Genomic DNA, 18,336 nt, shown 5'->3' on the forward strand with positions numbered 1-18,336 from the left:
TACACCAAGGATAGAGAACTCTTGGAAACTGCTTCTCTTTCCAGCCAGGTTACTGAGCTCCTGTAAGCTGCATCTGCTACACTTAGGATACAGAAATCCCATACATTGCCTATGCCTATTGCCAGGCTCCAGAACTCTTGGAAACAGCTTCTCCCTACAACCTGATACACAACTTGGGTAAACTGTGTCTCTCTAATTCTAGGTTGCAGATCTCCCAGAAGCTGCGCCTGCTGCACTCAGCATACAGAAAACCCGCATATACCGAATACCTATGCCCAGGCTACCGAAATCTTAGAAACAGCTTCTCTCTACATTCAACATACGGAACTCCTGGATACTGGATGTCTCTGCACTTAGGTTATGGAACTTCCGTAAGCTGCATCTCTTACACGCAGCTTACTGAAAACCCGCATAGAGCGAATGCCTCATTCCAGGCTACCGAACTCCAGTAAATAGCTGCTCTCTACACCAAGGATAGAGAACTCCGGTGAACTGCTTCTCTCTACATCCAGGTAGCAGAGCTCCCCATAAGCGGCATCTCCTACACTCAGGATACAGAAATCCCAGTTACTGCATATGCCTATGCCAGGCTACAGAACTCTTGGAAAGAGTTTCTCTCTACGCCCCTATACAGAACTCTGGTAAACTGTGTCTCACTACACTCAAGATACAGAACTCGCAGAAGCTGCGTCTGCCACACGCAGCATAGAGAAAACCCGCATAAAGCGAATACCTGCTCATAGGCTACAGAATGCTTGGAAACAGCTTCTCCCTACACTCTGATACAGAACTTCGGTAAACTGTGTCTCTCTAATTCTAGGTTACAGATCTCCCAGAAGCTGCGTCGGCTACACTCAGGCAACAGGAATCCCATATACAGCGTATGCCTGCTCTCAGACTACAGAACTCTTGGAAACAGCTTCTCTCTACATGCAACATACAGAACTACTGGAAACTGCATCTCTCTACACTTAGATTACAGAACTCCCGAAAGCTGCATCTGCTACACTCAGCATCCAGAATACCCACACATAGCGAATGCCTAATTCCAGGATACGCAACTCCTGTAAACAGCTCCTCTCTACACCAAGGATAGCGAACTCCGGTACACTGCTTCTCTCTACATCCAGGTAGCAGAGCTCCCATAAGTGGCGTCTCCTACACTCAGGATGCAGAAATCCCAATTCCTGCATATGCCTCTTGCTAGGCTCCAGAACTCTTGGAAACAGTTTCTCTCTACGCCCCTATACAGAACTCTGGTAAACAGTGTCTCACGACATGCACGAGACAGAACGCCCATAAGCTGCGTGTGCTACACTCAGCATACAGAAAACCCGCGTATAGCGAATACCTGCTCATAGGCTACAGAACTCTTGGAAACAGCTTCTCCCTACACCAAGGATAGAGAACTCTTGGAAACTGCTTCTCTTTCCAGCCAGGTTACTGAGCTCCTGTAAGCTGCATCTGCTACACTTAGGATACAGAAATCCCATACATTGCCTATGCCTATTGCCAGGCTCCAGAACTCTTGGAAACAGCTTCTCCCTACAACCTGATACACAACTTGGGTAAACTGTGTCTCTCTAATTCTAGGTTGCAGATCTCCCAGAAGCTGCGCCTGCTGCACTCAGCATACAGAAAACCCGCATATACCGAATACCTATGCCCAGGCTACCGAAATCTTAGAAACAGCTTCTCTCTACATTCAACATACGGAACTCCTGGATACTGGATGTCTCTGCACTTAGGTTATGGAACTCCCGTAAGCTGCATCTCTTACACGCAGCTTACTGAAAACCCGCATAGAGCGAATGCCTCATTCCAGGCTACCGAACTCCAGTAAATAGCTGCTCTCTACACCAAGGATAGAGAACTCCGGTGAACTGCTTCTCTCTACATCCAGGTAGCAGAGCTCCCCATAAGCGGCATCTCCTACACTCAGGATACAGAAATCCCAGTTACTGCATATGCCTATGCCAGGCTACAGAACTCTTGGAAAGAGTTTCTCTCTACGCCCCTATACAGAACTCTGGTAAACTGTGTCTCACTACATTCAAGATACAGAACTCGCATAAGCTGCGTCTGCCACACGCAGCATACAGAAAACCCGCATATAGCGAATACCTGCTCATAGGCTCCAGAATGCTTGGAAACAGCTTCTCCCTACACTCTAATACAGAACCTCGGTAAACTGTGTCTCTCTAATTCTAGGTTACAGATCTCCCAGAAGCTGCGTCGGCTACACTCAGGCAACAGGAATCCCATATACAGCGTATGCCTGCTCTCAGACTACAGAACTCTTGGAAACAGCTTCTCTCTACATGCAACATACAGAACTACTGGAAACTGCATCTCTCTACACTTAGATTACTGAACTCCCGAAAGCTGCATCTGCTACACTCAGCATCCAGAATACCCACACATAGCGAATGCCTAATTCCAGGATACGCAACTCCTGTAAACAGCTCCTCTCTACACCAAGGATAGCGAACTCCGGTACACTGCTTCTCTCTACATCCAGGTAGCAGAGCTCCCATAAGTGGCGTCTCCTACACTCAGGATGCAGAAATCCCAATTCCTGCATATGCCTCTTGCTAGGCTCCAGAACTCTTGGAAACAGTTTCTCGCTACACGCATATACAGAACTCTGGTAAACAGTGTCTCACGACATGCACGAGACAGAACGCCCATAAGCTGCGTGTGCTACACTCAGCATACAGAAAACCCGCGTATAGCGAATACCTGCTCATAGGCTACAGAACTCTTGGAAACAGCTTCTCCCTACACCAAGGATAGAGAACTCTTGGAAACTGCTTCTCTTTCCAGCCAGGTTACTGAGCTCCTGTAAGCTGCATCTGCTACACTTAGGATACAGAAATCCCATACATTGCCTATGCCTATTGCCAGGCTCCAGAACTCTTGGAAACAGCTTCTCCCTACAACCTGATACACAACTTGGGTAAACTGTGTCTCTCTAATTCTAGGTTGCAGATCTCCCAGAAGCTGCGCCTGCTGCACTCAGCATACAGAAAACCCGCATATACCGAATACCTATGCCCAGGCTACCGAAATCTTAGAAACAGCTTCTCTCTACATTCAACATACGGAACTCCTGGATACTGGATGTCTCTGCACTTAGGTTATGGAACTCCCGTAAGCTGCATCTCTTACACGCAGCTTACTGAAAACCCGCATAGAGTGAATGCCTCATTCCAGGCTACCGAACTCCAGTAAATAGCTGCTCTCTACACCAAGGATAGAGAACTCCGGTGAACTGCTTCTCTCTACATCCAGGTAGCAGAGCTCCCCATAAGCGGCATCTCCTACACTCAGGATACAGAAATCCCAGTTACTGCATATGCCTATGCCAGGCTACAGAACTCTTGGAAAGAGTTTCTCTCTACGCCCCTATACAGAACTCTGGTAAACTGTGTCTCACTACACTCAAGATACAGAACTCGCAGAAGCTGCGTCTGCCACACGCAGCATAGAGAAAACCCGCATATAGCGAATACCTGCTCATAGGCTACAGAATGCTTGGAAACAGCTTCTCCCTACACTCTGATACAGAACTTCGGTAAACTGTGTCTCTCTAATTCTAGGTTACAGATCTCCCAGAAGCTGCGTCGGCTACACTCAGGCAACAGGAATCCCATATACAGCGTATGCCTGCTCTCAGACTACAGAACTCTTGGAAACAGCTTCTCTCTACATGCAACATACAGAACTACTGGAAACTGCATCTCTCTACACTTAGATTACAGAACTCCCGAAAGCTGCATCTGCTACACTCAGCATCCAGAATACCCACACATAGCGAATGCCTAATTCCAGGATACGCAACTCCTGTAAACAGCTCCTCTCTACACCAAGGATAGCGAACTCCGGTACACTGCTTCTCTCTACATCCAGGTAGCAGAGCTCCCATAAGTGGCGTCTCCTACACTCAGGATACAGAAATCCCAATTCCTGCATATGCCTCTTGCTAGGCTCCAGAACTCTTGGAAACAGTTTCTCGCTACACGCATATACAGAACTCTGGTAAACAGTGTCTCACGACATGCACGAGACAGAACGCCCATAAGCTGCGTGTGCTACACTCAGCATACAGAAAACCCGCGTATAGCGAATACCTGCTCATAGGCTACAGAACTCTTGGAAACAGCTTCTCCCTACACCAAGGATAGAGAACTCTTGGAAACTGCTTCTCTTTCCAGCCAGGTTACTGAGCTCCTGTAAGCTGCATCTGCTACACTTAGGATACAGAAATCCCATACATTGCCTATGCCTATTGCCAGGCTCCAGAACTCTTGGAAACAGCTTCTCCCTACAACCTGATACACAACTTGGGTAAACTGTGTCTCTCTAATTCTAGGTTGCAGATCTCCCAGAAGCTGCGCCTGCTGCACTCAGCATACAGAAAACCCGCATATACCGAATACCTATGCCCAGGCTACCGAAATCTTAGAAACAGCTTCTCTCTACATTCAACATACGGAACTCCTGGATACTGGATGTCTCTGCACTTAGGTTATGGAACTCCCGTAAGCTGCATCTCTTACACGCAGCTTACTGAAAACCCGCATAGAGCGAATGCCTCATTCCAGGCTACCGAACTCCAGTAAATAGCTGCTCTCTACACCAAGGATAGAGAACTCCGGTGAACTGCTTCTCTCTACATCCAGGTAGCAGAGCTCCCCATAAGCGGCATCTCCTACACTCAGGATACAGAAATCCCAGTTACTGCATATGCCTATGCCAGGCTACAGAACTCTTGGAAAGAGTTTCTCTCTACGCCCCTATACAGAACTCTGGTAAACTGTGTCTCACTACACTCAAGATACAGAACTCGCAGAAGCTGCGTCTGCCACACGCAGCATAGAGAAAACCCGCATATAGCGAATACCTGCTCATAGGCTACAGAATGCTTGGAAACAGCTTCTCCCTACACTCTGATACAGAACCTCGGTAAACTGTGTCTCTCTAATTCTAGGTTACAGATCTCCCAGAAGCTGCGTCGGCTACACTCAGGCAACAGGAATCCCATATACAGCGTATGCCTGCTCTCAGACTACAGAACTCTTGGAAACAGCTTCTCTCTGCATGCAACATACAGAACTACTGGAAACTGCATCTCTCTACACTTAGATTACAGAACTCCCGAAAGCTGCATCTGCTACACTCAGCATCCAGAATACCCACACATAGCGAATGCCTAATTCCAGGATACGCAACTCCTGTAAACAGCTCCTCTCTACACCAAGGATAGCGAACTCCGGTACACTGCTTCTCTCTACATCCAGGTAGCAGAGCTCCCATAAGTGGCGTCTCCTACACTCAGGATACAGAAATCCCAATTCCTGCATATGCCTCTTGCTAGGCTCCAGAACTCTTGGAAACAGTTTCTCGCTACACGCATATACAGAACTCTGGTAAACAGTGTCTCACGACATGCACGAGACAGAACACCCATAAGCTGCGTGTGCTACACTCAGCATACAGAAAACCCGCGTATAGCGAATACCTGCTCATAGGCTACAGAACTCTTGGAAACAGCTTCTCCCTACACCAAGGATAGAGAACTCTTGGAAACTGCTTCTCTTTCCAGCCAGGTTACTGAGCTCCTGTAAGCTGCATCTGCTACACTTAGGATACAGAAATCCCATACATTGCCTATGCCTATTGCCAGGCTCCAGAACTCTTGGAAACAGCTTCTCCCTACAACCTGATACACAACTTGGGTAAACTGTGTCTCTCTAATTCTAGGTTGCAGATCTCCCAGAAGCTGCGCCTGCTGCACTCAGCATACAGAAAACCCGCATATACCGAATACCTATGCCCAGGCTACCGAAATCTTAGAAACAGCTTCTCTCTACATTCAACATACGGAACTCCTGGATACTGGATGTCTCTGCACTTAGGTTATGGAACTCCCGTAAGCTGCATCTCTTACACGCAGCTTACTGAAAACCCGCATAGAGCGAATGCCTCATTCCAGGCTACCGAACTCCAGTAAATAGCTGCTCTCTACACCAAGGATAGAGAACTCCGGTGAACTGCTTCTCTCTACATCCAGGTAGCAGAGCTCCCCATAAGCGGCATCTCCTACACTCAGGATACAGAAATCCCAGTTACTGCATATGCCTATGCCAGGCTACAGAACTCTTGGAAAGAGTTTCTCTCTACGCCCCTATACAGAACTCTGGTAAACTGTGTCTCACTACACTCAAGATACAGAACTCGCAGAAGCTGCGTCTGCCACACGCAGCATAGAGAAAACCCGCATATAGCGAATACCTGCTCATAGGCTACAGAATGCTTGGAAACAGCTTCTCCCTACACTCTGATACAGAACCTCGGTAAACTGTGTCTCTCTAATTCTAGGTTACAGATCTCCCAGAAGCTGCGTCGGCTACACTCAGGCAACAGGAATCCCATATACAGCGTATGCCTGCTCTCAGACTACAGAACTCTTGGAAACAGCTTCTCTCTGCATGCAACATACAGAACTACTGGAAACTGCATCTCTCTACACTTAGATTACAGAACTCCCGAAAGCTGCATCTGCTACACTCAGCATCCAGAATACCCACACATAGCGAATGCATAATTCCAGGATACGCAACTCCTGTAAACAGCTCCTCTCTACACCAAGGATAGCGAACTCCGGTACACTGCTTCTCTCTACATCCAGGTAGCAGAGCTCCCATAAGTGGCGTCTCCTACACTCAGGATGCAGAAATCCCAATTCCTGCATATGCCTCTTGCTAGGCTCTAGAACTCTTGGAAACAGTTTCTCGCTACACGCATATACAGAACTCTGGTAAACAGTGTCTCACGACATGCACGAGACAGAACGCCCATAAGCTGCGTGTGCTACACTCAGCATACAGAAAACCCGCGTATAGCGAATACCTGCTCATAGGCTACAGAACTCTTGGAAACAGCTTCTCCCTACACCAAGGATAGAGAACTCTTGGAAACTGCTTCTCTTTCCAGCCAGGTTACTGAGCTCCTGTAAGCTGCATCTGCTACACTTAGGATACAGAAATCCCATACATTGCCTATGCCTATTGCCAGGCTCCAGAACTCTTGGAAACAGCTTCTCCCTACAACCTGATACACAACTTGGGTAAACTGTGTCTCTCTAATTCTAGGTTGCAGATCTCCCAGAAGCTGCGCCTGCTGCACTCAGCATACAGAAAACCCGCATATACCGAATACCTATGCCCAGGCTACCGAAATCTTAGAAACAGCTTCTCTCTACATTCAACATACGGAACTCCTGGATACTGGATGTCTCTGCACTTAGGTTATGGAACTCCCGTAAGCTGCATCTCTTACACGCAGCTTACTGAAAACCCGCATAGAGCGAATGCCTCATTCCAGGCTACCGAACTCCAGTAAATAGCTGCTCTCTACACCAAGGATAGAGAACTCCGGTGAACTGCTTCTCTCTACATCCAGGTAGCAGAGCTCCCATAAGCGGCATCTCCTACACTCAGGATACAGAAATCCCAGTTACTGCATATGCCTATGCCAGGCTACAGAACTCTTGGAAAGAGTTTCTCTCTACGCCCCTATACAGAACTCTGGTAAACTGTGTCTCACTACACTCAAGATACAGAACTCGCAGAAGCTGCGTCTGCCACACGCAGCATAGAGAAAACCCGCATATAGCGAATACCTGCTCATAGGCTACAGAATGCTTGGAAACAGCTTCTCCCTACACTCTGATACAGAACCTCGGTAAACTGTGTCTCTCTAATTCTAGGTTACAGATCTCCCAGAAGCTGCGTCGGCTACACTCAGGCAACAGGAATCCCATATACAGCGTATGCCTGCTCTCAGACTACAGAACTCTTGGAAACAGCTTCTCTCTACATGCAACATACAGAACTACTGGAAACTGCATCTCTCTACACTTAGATTACAGAACTCCCGAAAGCTGCATCTGCTACACTCAGCATCCAGAATACCCACACATAGCGAATGCCTAATTCCAGGATACGCAACTCCTGTAAACACCTCCTCTCTACACCAAGGATAGCGTTCTCCGGTAAACTGCTTCTCTCTACATCCAGGTAGCAGAGCTCCCATAAGTGGCGTCTCCTACACTCAGGATACAGAAATCCCAATTACTGCATATGCCTCTTGCTAGGCTCTAGAACTCTTGGAAACAGTTTCTCGCTACACGCATATACAGAACTCTGGTAAACAGTGTCTCACGACATGCACGAGACAGAACGCCCATAAGCTGCGTGTGCTACACTCAGCATACAGAAAACCCGCGTATAGCGAATACCTGCTCATAGGCTACAGAACTCTTGGAAACAGCTTCTCCCTACACCAAGGATAGAGAACTCTTGGAAACTGCTTCTCTTTCCAGCCAGGTTACTGAGCTCCTGTAAGCTGCATCTGCTACACTTAGGATACAGAAATCCCATACATTGCCTATGCCTATTGCCAGGCTCCAGAACTCTTGGAAACAGCTTCTCCCTACAACCTGATACACAACTTGGGTAAACTGTGTCTCTCTAATTCTAGGTTGCAGATCTCCCAGAAGCTGCGCCTGCTGCACTCAGCATACAGAAAACCCGCATATACCGAATACCTATGCCCAGGCTACCGAAATCTTAGAAACAGCTTCTCTCTACATTCAACATACGGAACTCCTGGATACTGGATGTCTCTGCACTTAGGTTATGGAACTCCCGTAAGCTGCATCTCTTACACGCAGCTTACTGAAAACCCGCATAGAGCGAATGCCTCATTCCAGGCTACCGAACTCCAGTAAATAGCTGCTCTCTACACCAAGGATAGAGAACTCCGGTGAACTGCTTCTCTCTACATCCAGGTAGCAGAGCTCCCCATAAGCGGCATCTCCTACACTCAGGATACAGAAATCCCAGTTACTGCATATGCCTATGCCAGGCTACAGAACTCTTGGAAATAGTTTCTCTCTACACCCCTATACAGAACTCTGGTAAACTGTGTCTCACTACATTCAAGATACAGAACTCGCAGAAGCTGCGTCTGCCACACACAGCATAGAAAAAACCCGCATATAGCGAATACCTGCTCATAGGCTACAGAATGCTTGGAAACAGCTTCTCCCTACACTCTGATACAGAACCTCGGTAAACTGTGTCTCTCTAATTCTAGGTTACAGATCTCCCAGAAGCTGCGTCGGCTACACTCAGGCAACAGGAATCCCATATACAGCGTATGCCTGCTCTCAGACTACAGAACTCTTGGAAACAGCTTCTCTCTACATGCAACATACAGAACTACTGGAAACTGCATCTCTCTACACTTAGATTACAGAACTCCCGAAAGCTGCATCTGCTACACTCAGCATCCAGAATACCCACACATAGCGAATGCCTAATTCCAGGATACGCAACTCCTGTAAACAGCTCCTCTCTACACCAAGGATAGCGAACTCCGGTACACTGCTTCTCTCTACATCCAGGTAGCAGAGCTCCCATAAGTGGCGTCTCCTACACTCAGGATACAGAAATCCCAATTCCTGCATATGCCTCTTGCTAGGCTCCAGAACTCTTGGAAACAGTTTCTCGCTACACGCATATACAGAACTCTGGTAAACAGTGTCTCACGACATGCACGAGACAGAACGCCCATAAGCTGCGTGTGCTACACTCAGCATACAGAAAACCCGCGTATAGCGAATACCTGCTCATAGGCTACAGAACTCTTGGAAACAGCTTCTCCCTACACCAAGGATAGAGAACTCTTGGAAACTGCTTCTCTTTCCAGCCAGGTTACTGAGCTCCTGTAAGCTGCATCTGCTACACTTAGGATACAGAAATCCCATACATTGCCTATGCCTATTGCCAGGCTCCAGAACTCTTGGAAACAGCTTCTCCCTACAACCTGATACACAACTTGGGTAAACTGTGTCTCTCTAATTCTAGGTTGCAGATCTCCCAGAAGCTGCGCCTGCTGCACTCAGCATACAGAAAACCCGCATATACCGAATACCTATGCCCAGGCTACCGAAATCTTAGAAACAGCTTCTCTCTACATTCAACATACGGAACTCCTGGATACTGGATGTCTCTGCACTTAGGTTATGGAACTCCCGTAAGCTGCATCTCTTACACGCAGCTTACTGAAAACCCGCATAGAGCGAATGCCTCATTCCAGGCTACCGAACTCCAGTAAATAGCTGCTCTCTACACCAAGGATAGAGAACTCCGGTGAACTGCTTCTCTCTACATCCAGGTAGCAGAGCTCCCCATAAGCGGCATCTCCTACACTCAGGATACAGAAATCCCAGTTACTGCATATGCCTATGCCAGGCTACAGAACTCTTGGAAAGAGTTTCTCTCTACGCCCCTATACAGAACTCTGGTAAACTGTGTCTCACTACACTCAAGATACAGAACTCGCAGAAGCTGCGTCTGCCACACACAGCATAGAAAAAACCCGCATATAGCGAATACCTGCTCATAGGCTACAGAATGCTTGGAAACAGCTTCTCCCTACACTCTGATACAGAACTTGGGTAAACTGTGTCTCTCTAATTCTAGGTTACAGATCTCCCAGAAGCTGCGTCGGCTACACTCAGGCAACAGGAATCCCATATACAGCGTATGCCTGCTCTCAGACTACAGAACTCTTGGAAACAGCTTCTCTCTACATGCAACATACAGAACTACTGGAAACTGCATCTCTCTACACTTAGATTACAGAACTCCCGAAAGCTGCATCTGCTACACTCAGCATCCAGAATACCCACACATAGCGAATGCCTAATTCCAGGATACGCAACTCCTGTAAACAGCTCCTCTCTACACCAAGGATAGCGAACTCCGGTACACTGCTTCTCTCTACATCCAGGTAGCAGAGCTCCCATAAGTGGCGTCTCCTACACTCAGGATACAGAAATCCCAATTCCTGCATATGCCTCTTGCTAGGCTCCAGAACTCTTGGAAACAGTTTCTCGCTACACGCATATACAGAACTCTGGTAAACAGTGTCTCACGACATGCACGAGACAGAACGCCCATAAGCTGCGTGTGCTACACTCAGCATACAGAAAACCCGCGTATAGCGAATACCTGCTCATAGGCTACAGAACTCTTGGAAACAGCTTCTCCCTACACCAAGGATAGAGAACTCTTGGAAACTGCTTCTCTTTCCAGCCAGGTTACTGAGCTCCTGTAAGCTGCATCTGCTACACTTAGGATACAGAAATCCCATACATTGCCTATGCCTATTGCCAGGCTCCAGAACTCTTGGAAACAGCTTCTCCCTACAACCTGATACACAACTTGGGTAAACTGTGTCTCTCTAATTCTAGGTTGCAGATCTCCCAGAAGCTGCGCCTGCTGCACTCAGCATACAGAAAACCCGCATATACCGAATACCTATGCCCAGGCTACCGAAATCTTAGAAACAGCTTCTCTCTACATTCAACATACGGAACTCCTGGATACTGGATGTCTCTGCACTTAGGTTATGGAACTCCCGTAAGCTGCATCTCTTACACGCAGCTTACTGAAAACCCGCATAGAGCGAATGCCTCATTCCAGGCTACCGAACTCCAGTAAATAGCTGCTCTCTACACCAAGGATAGAGAACTCCGGTGAACTGCTTCTCTCTACATCCAGGTAGCAGAGCTCCCCATAAGCGGCATCTCCTACACTCAGGATACAGAAATCCCAGTTACTGCATATGCCTATGCCAGGCTACAGAACTCTTGGAAAGAGTTTCTCTCTACGCCCCTATACAGAACTCTGGTAAACTGTGTCTCACTACACTCAAGATACAGAACTCGCAGAAGCTGCGTCTGCCACACACAGCATAGAAAAAACCCGCATATAGCGAATACCTGCTCATAGGCTACAGAATGCTTGGAAACAGCTTCTCCCTACACTCTGATACAGAACCTCGGTAAACTGTGTCTCTCTAATTCTAGGTTACAGATCTCCCAGAAGCTGCGTCGGCTACACTCAGGCAACAGGAATCCCATATACAGCGTATGCCTGCTCTCAGACTACAGAACTCTTGGAAACAGCTTCTCTCTCCATGCAACATACAGAACTACTGGAAACTGCATCTCTCTACACTTAGATTACAGAACTCCCGAAAGCTGCATCTGCTACACTCAGCATCCAGAATACCCACACATAGCGAATGCCTAATTCCAGGATACGCAACTCCTGTAAACAGCTCCTCTCTACACCAAGGATAGCGAACTCCGGTACACTGCTTCTCTCTACATCCAGGTAGCAGAGCTCCCATAAGTGGCGTCTCCTACACTCAGGATGCAGAAATCCCAATTCCTGCATATGCCTCTTGCTAGGCTCCAGAACTCTTGGAAACAGTTTCTCGCTACACGCATATACAGAACTCTGGTAAACAGTGTCTCACGACATGCACGAGACAGAACGCCCATAAGCTGCGTGTGCTACACTCAGCATACAGAAAACCCGCGTATAGCGAATACCTGCTCATAGGCTACAGAACTCTTGGAAACAGCTTCTCCCTACACCAAGGATAGAGAACTCTTGGAAACTGCTTCTCTTTCCAGCCAGGTTACTGAGCTCCTGTAAGCTGCATCTGCTACACTTAGGATACAGAAATCCCATACATTGCCTATGCCTATTGCCAGGCTCCAGAACTCTTGGAAACAGCTTCTCCCTACAACCTGATACACAACTTGGGTAAACTGTGTCTCTCTAATTCTAGGTTGCAGATCTCCCATAAGCTGCGCCTGCTGCACTCAGCATACAGAAAACCCGCATATACCGAATACCTATGCCCAGGCTACCGAAATCTTAGAAACAGCTTCTCTCTACATTCAACATACGGAACTCCTGGATACTGGATGTCTCTGCACTTAGGTTATGGAACTCCCGTAAGCTGCATCTCTTACACGCAGCTTACTGAAAACCCGCATAGAGCGAATGCCTCATTCCAGGCTACCGAACTCCAGTAAATAGCTGCTCTCTACACCAAGGATAGAGAACTCCGGTGAACTGCTTCTCTCTACATCCAGGTAGCAGAGCTCCCCATAAGCGGCATCTCCTACACTCAGGATACAGAAATCCCAGTTACTGCATATGCCTATGCCAGGCTACAGAACTCTTGGAAAGAGTTTCTCTCTACGCCCCTATACAGAACTCTGGTAAACTGTGTCTCACTACACTCAAGATACAGAACTCGCAGAAGCTGCGTCTGCCACACACAGCATAGAAAAAACCCGCATATAGCGAATACCTGCTCATAGGCTACAGAATGCTTGGAAACAGCTTCTCCCTACACTCTGATACAGAACCTCGGTAAACTGTGTCTCTCTAATTCTAGGTTACAGATCTCCCAGAAGCTGCGTCGGCTACACTCAGGCAACAGGAATCCCATATACAGCGTATGCCTGCTCTCAGACTACAGAACTCTTGGAAACAGCTTCTCTCTACATGCAACATACAGAACTACTGGAAACTGCATCTCTCTACACTTAGATTACAGAACTCCCGAAAGCTGCATCTGCTACACTCAGCATCCAGAATACCCACACATAGCGAATGCCTAATTCCAGGATACGCAACTCCTGTAAACAGCTCCTCTCTACACCAAGGATAGCGAACTCCGGTACACTGCTTCTCTCTACATCCAGGTAGCAGAGCTCCCATAAGTGGCGTCTCCTACACTCAGGATGCAGAAATCCCAATTCCTGCATATGCCTCTTGCTAGGCTCCAGAACTCTTGGAAACAGTTTCTCGCTACACGCATATACAGAACTCTGGTAAACAGTGTCTCACGACATGCACGAGACAGAACGCCCATAAGCTGCGTGTGCTACACTCAGCATACAGAAAACCCGCGTATAGCGAATACCTGCTCATAGGCTACAGAACTCTTGGAAACAGCTTCTCCCTACACCAAGGATAGAGAACTCTTGGAAACTGCTTCTCTTTCCAGCCAGGTTACTGAGCTCCTGTAAGCTGCATCTGCTACACTTAGGATACAGAAATCCCATACATTGCCTATGCCTATTGCCAGGCTCCAGAACTCTTGGAAACAGCTTCTCCCTACAACCTGATACACAACTTGGGTAAACTGTGTCTCTCTAATTCTAGGTTGCAGATCTCCCAGAAGCTGCGCCTGCTGCACTCAGCATACAGAAAACCCGCATATACCGAATACCTATGCCCAGGCTACCGAAATCTTAGAAACAGCTTCTCTCTACATTCAACATACGGAACTCCTGGATACTGGATGTCTCTGCACTTAGGTTATGGAACTCCCGTAAGCTGCATCTCTTACACGCAGCTTACTGAAAACCCGCATAGAGCGAATGCCTCATTCCAGGCTACCGAACTCCAGTAAATAGCTGCTCTCTACACCAAGGATAGAGAACTCCGGTGAACTGCTTCTCTCTACATCCAGGTAGCAGAGCTCCCCATAAGCGGCATCTCCTACACTCAGGATACAGAAATCCCAGTTACTGCATATGCCTATGCCAGGCTACAGAACTCTTGGAAAGAGTTTCTCTCTACGCCCCTATACAGAACTCTGGTAAACTGTGTCTCACTACACTCAAGATACAGAACTCGCAGAAGCTGCGTCTGCCACACACAGCATAGAAAAAACCCGCATATAGCGAATACCTGCTCATAGGCTACAGAATGCTTGGAAACAGCTTCTCCCTACACTCTGATACAGAACCTCGGTAAACTGTGTCTCTCTAATTCTAGGTTACAGATCTCCCAGAAGCTGCGTCGGCTACACTCAGGCAACAGGAATCCCATATACAGCGTATGCCTGCTCTCAGACTACAGAACTCTTGGAAACAGCTTCTCTCTCCATGCAACATACAGAACTACTGGAAACTGCATCTCTCTACACTTAGATTACAGAACTCCCGAAAGCTGCATCTGCTACACTCAGCATCCAGAATACCCACACATAGCGAATGCCTAATTCCAGGATACGCAACTCCTGTAAACAGCTCCTCTCTACACCAAGGATAGCGAACTCCGGTACACTGCTTCTCTCTACATCCAGGTAGCAGAGCTCCCATAAGTGGCGTCTCCTACACTCAGGATGCAGAAATCCCAATTCCTGCATATGCCTCTTGCTAGGCTCCAGAACTCTTGGAAACAGTTTCTCGCTACACGCATATACAGAACTCTGGTAAACAGTGTCTCACGACATGCACGAGACAGAACGCCCATAAGCTGCGTGTGCTACACTCAGCATACAGAAAACCCGCGTATAGCGAATACCTGCTCATAGGCTACAGAACTCTTGGAAACAGCTTCTCCCTACACCAAGGATAGAGAACTCTTGGAAACTGCTTCTCTTTCCAGCCAGGTTACTGAGCTCCTGTAAGCTGCATCTGCTACACTTAGGATACAGAAATCCCATACATTGCCTATGCCTATTGCCAGGCTCCAGAACTCTTGGAAACAGCTTCTCCCTACAACCTGATACACAACTTGGGTAAACTGTGTCTCTCTAATTCTAGGTTGCAGATCTCCCAGAAGCTGCGCCTGCTGCACTCAGCATACAGAAAACCCGCATATACCGAATACCTATGCCCAGGCTACCGAAATCTTAGAAACAGCTTCTCTCTACATTCAACATACGGAACTCCTGGATACTGGATGTCTCTGCACTTAGGTTATGGAACTCCCGTAAGCTGCATCTCTTACACGCAGCTTACTGAAAACCCGCATAGAGCGAATGCCTCATTCCAGGCTACCGAACTCCAGTAAATAGCTGCTCTCTACACCAAGGATAGAGAACTCCGGTGAACTGCTTCTCTCTACATCCAGGTAGCAGAGCTCCCCATAAGCGGCATCTCCTACACTCAGGATACAGAAATCCCAGTTACTGCATATGCCTATGCCAGGCTACAGAACTCTTGGAAAGAGTTTCTCTCTACGCCCCTATACAGAACTCTGGTAAACTGTGTCTCACTACACTCAAGATACAGAACTCGCAGAAGCTGCGTCTGCCAAACGCAGCATAGAGAAAACCCGCATATAGCGAATACCTGCTCATAGGCTACAGAATGCTTGGAAACAGCTTCTCCCTACACTCTGATACAGAACTTCGCTAAACTGTGTCTCTCTAATTCTAGGTTACAGATCTCCCAGAAGCTGTGTCGGCTACACTCAGGCAACAGGAATCCCATATACAGCGTATGCCTGCTCTCAGACTACAGAACTCTTGGAAACAGCTTCTCTCTACATGCAACATACAGAACTACTGGAAACTGCATCTCTCTACACTTAGATTACAGAACTCCCGAAAGCTGCATCTGCTACACTCAGCATCCAGAATACCCACACATAGCGAATGCCTAATTCCAGGATACGCAACTCCTGTAAACAGCTCCTCTCTACACCAAGGATAGCGAACTCCGGTACACTGCTTCTCTCTACATCCAGGTAGCAGAGCTCCCATAAGTGGCGTCTCCTACACTCAGGATGCAGAAATCCCAATTCCTGCATATGCCTCTTGCTAGGCTCCAGAACTCTTGGAAACAGTTTCTCTCTACACGCATATACAGAACTCTGGTAAACAGTGTCTCACGACATGCACGAGACAGAACGCCCATAAGCTGCGTGTGCTACACTCAGCATACAGAAAACCCGCGTATAGCGAATACCTGCTCATAGGCTACAGAACTCTTGGAAACAGCTTCTCCCTACACCAAGGAAAAAGAACTCTTGGAAACTGCTTCTCTTTCCAGCCAGGTTACTGAGCTCCTGTAAGCTGCATCTGCTACACTTAGGATACAGAAATCCCATACATTGCCTATGCCTATTGCCAGGCTCCAGAACTCTTGGAAACAGCTTCTCCCTACAACCTGATACACAACTTGGGTAAACTGTGTCTCTCTAATTCTAGGTTGCAGATCTCCCATAAGCTGCGCCTGCTGCACTCAGCATACAGAAAACCCGCATATACCGAATACCTATGCCCAGGCTACCGAAATCTTAGAAACAGCTTCTCTCTACATTCAACATACGGAACTCCTGGATACTGGATGTCTCTGCACTTAGGTTATGGAACTCCCGTAAGCTGCATCTCTTACACGCAGCTTACTGAAAACCCGCATAGAGCGAATGCCTCATTCCAGGCTACCGAACTCCAGTAAATAGCTGCTCTCTACACCAAGGATAGAGAACTCCGGTGAACTGCTTCTCTCTACATCCAGGTAGCAGAGCTCCCCATAAGCGGCATCTCCTACACTCAGGATACAGAAATCCCAGTTACTGCATATGCCTATGCCAGGCTACAGAACTCTTGGAAAGAGTTTCTCTCTACGCCCCTATACAGAACTCTGGTAAACTGTGTCTCACTACACTCAAGATACAGAACTCGCAGAAGCTGCGTCTGCCACACGCAGCATAGAGAAAACCCGCATATAGCGAATACCTGCTCATAGGCTACAGAATGCTTGGAAACAGCTTCTCCCTACACTCTGATACAGAACTTCGCTAAACTGTGTCTCTCTAATTCTAGGTTACAGATCTCCCAGAAGCTGTGTCGGCTACACTCAGGCAACAGGAATCCCATATACAGCGTATGCCTGCTCTCAGACTACAGAACTCTTGGAAACAGCTTCTCTCTCCATGCAACATACAGAACTACTGGAAACTGCATCTCTCTACACTTAGATTACAGAACTCCCGAAAGCTGCATCTGCTACACTCAGCATCCAGAATACCCACACATAGCGAATGCCTAATTCCAGGATACGCAACTCCTGTAAACAGCTCCTCTCTACACCAAGCATAGCGAACTCGGGTACACTGCTTCTCTCTACATCCAGGTAGCAGAGCTCCCATAAGTGGCGTCTCCTACACTCAGGATGCAGAAATCCCAATTCCTGCATATGCCTCTTGCTAGGCTCCAGAACTCTTGGAAACAGTTTCTCTCTACACGCATATACAGAACTCTGGTAAACAGTGTCTCACGACATGCACGAGACAGAACGCCCATAAGCTGCGTGTGCTACACTCAGCATACAGAAAACCCGCGTATAGCGAATACCTGCTCATAGGCTACAGAACTCTTGGAAACAGCTTCTCCCTACACCAAGGATAGAGAACTCTTGGAAACTGCTTCTCTTTCCAGCCAGGTTACGGAGCTCCTGTAAGCTGCATCTGCTACACTTAGGATACAGAAATCCCATACATTGCCTATGCCTATTGCCAGGCTCCAGAACTCTTGGAAACAGCTTCTCCCTACAACCTGATACACAACTTGGGTAAACTGTGTCTCTCTAATTCTAGGTTGCAGATCTCCCAGAAGCTGCGCCTGCTGCACTCAGCATACAGAAAACCC

The sequence above is a fragment of the Lepus europaeus genome, chromosome 13 (assembly GCF_033115175.1).
Source record: "Lepus europaeus isolate LE1 chromosome 13, mLepTim1.pri, whole genome shotgun sequence".
Classification (NCBI taxonomy): Eukaryota; Metazoa; Chordata; class Mammalia; order Lagomorpha; family Leporidae; genus Lepus; species Lepus europaeus.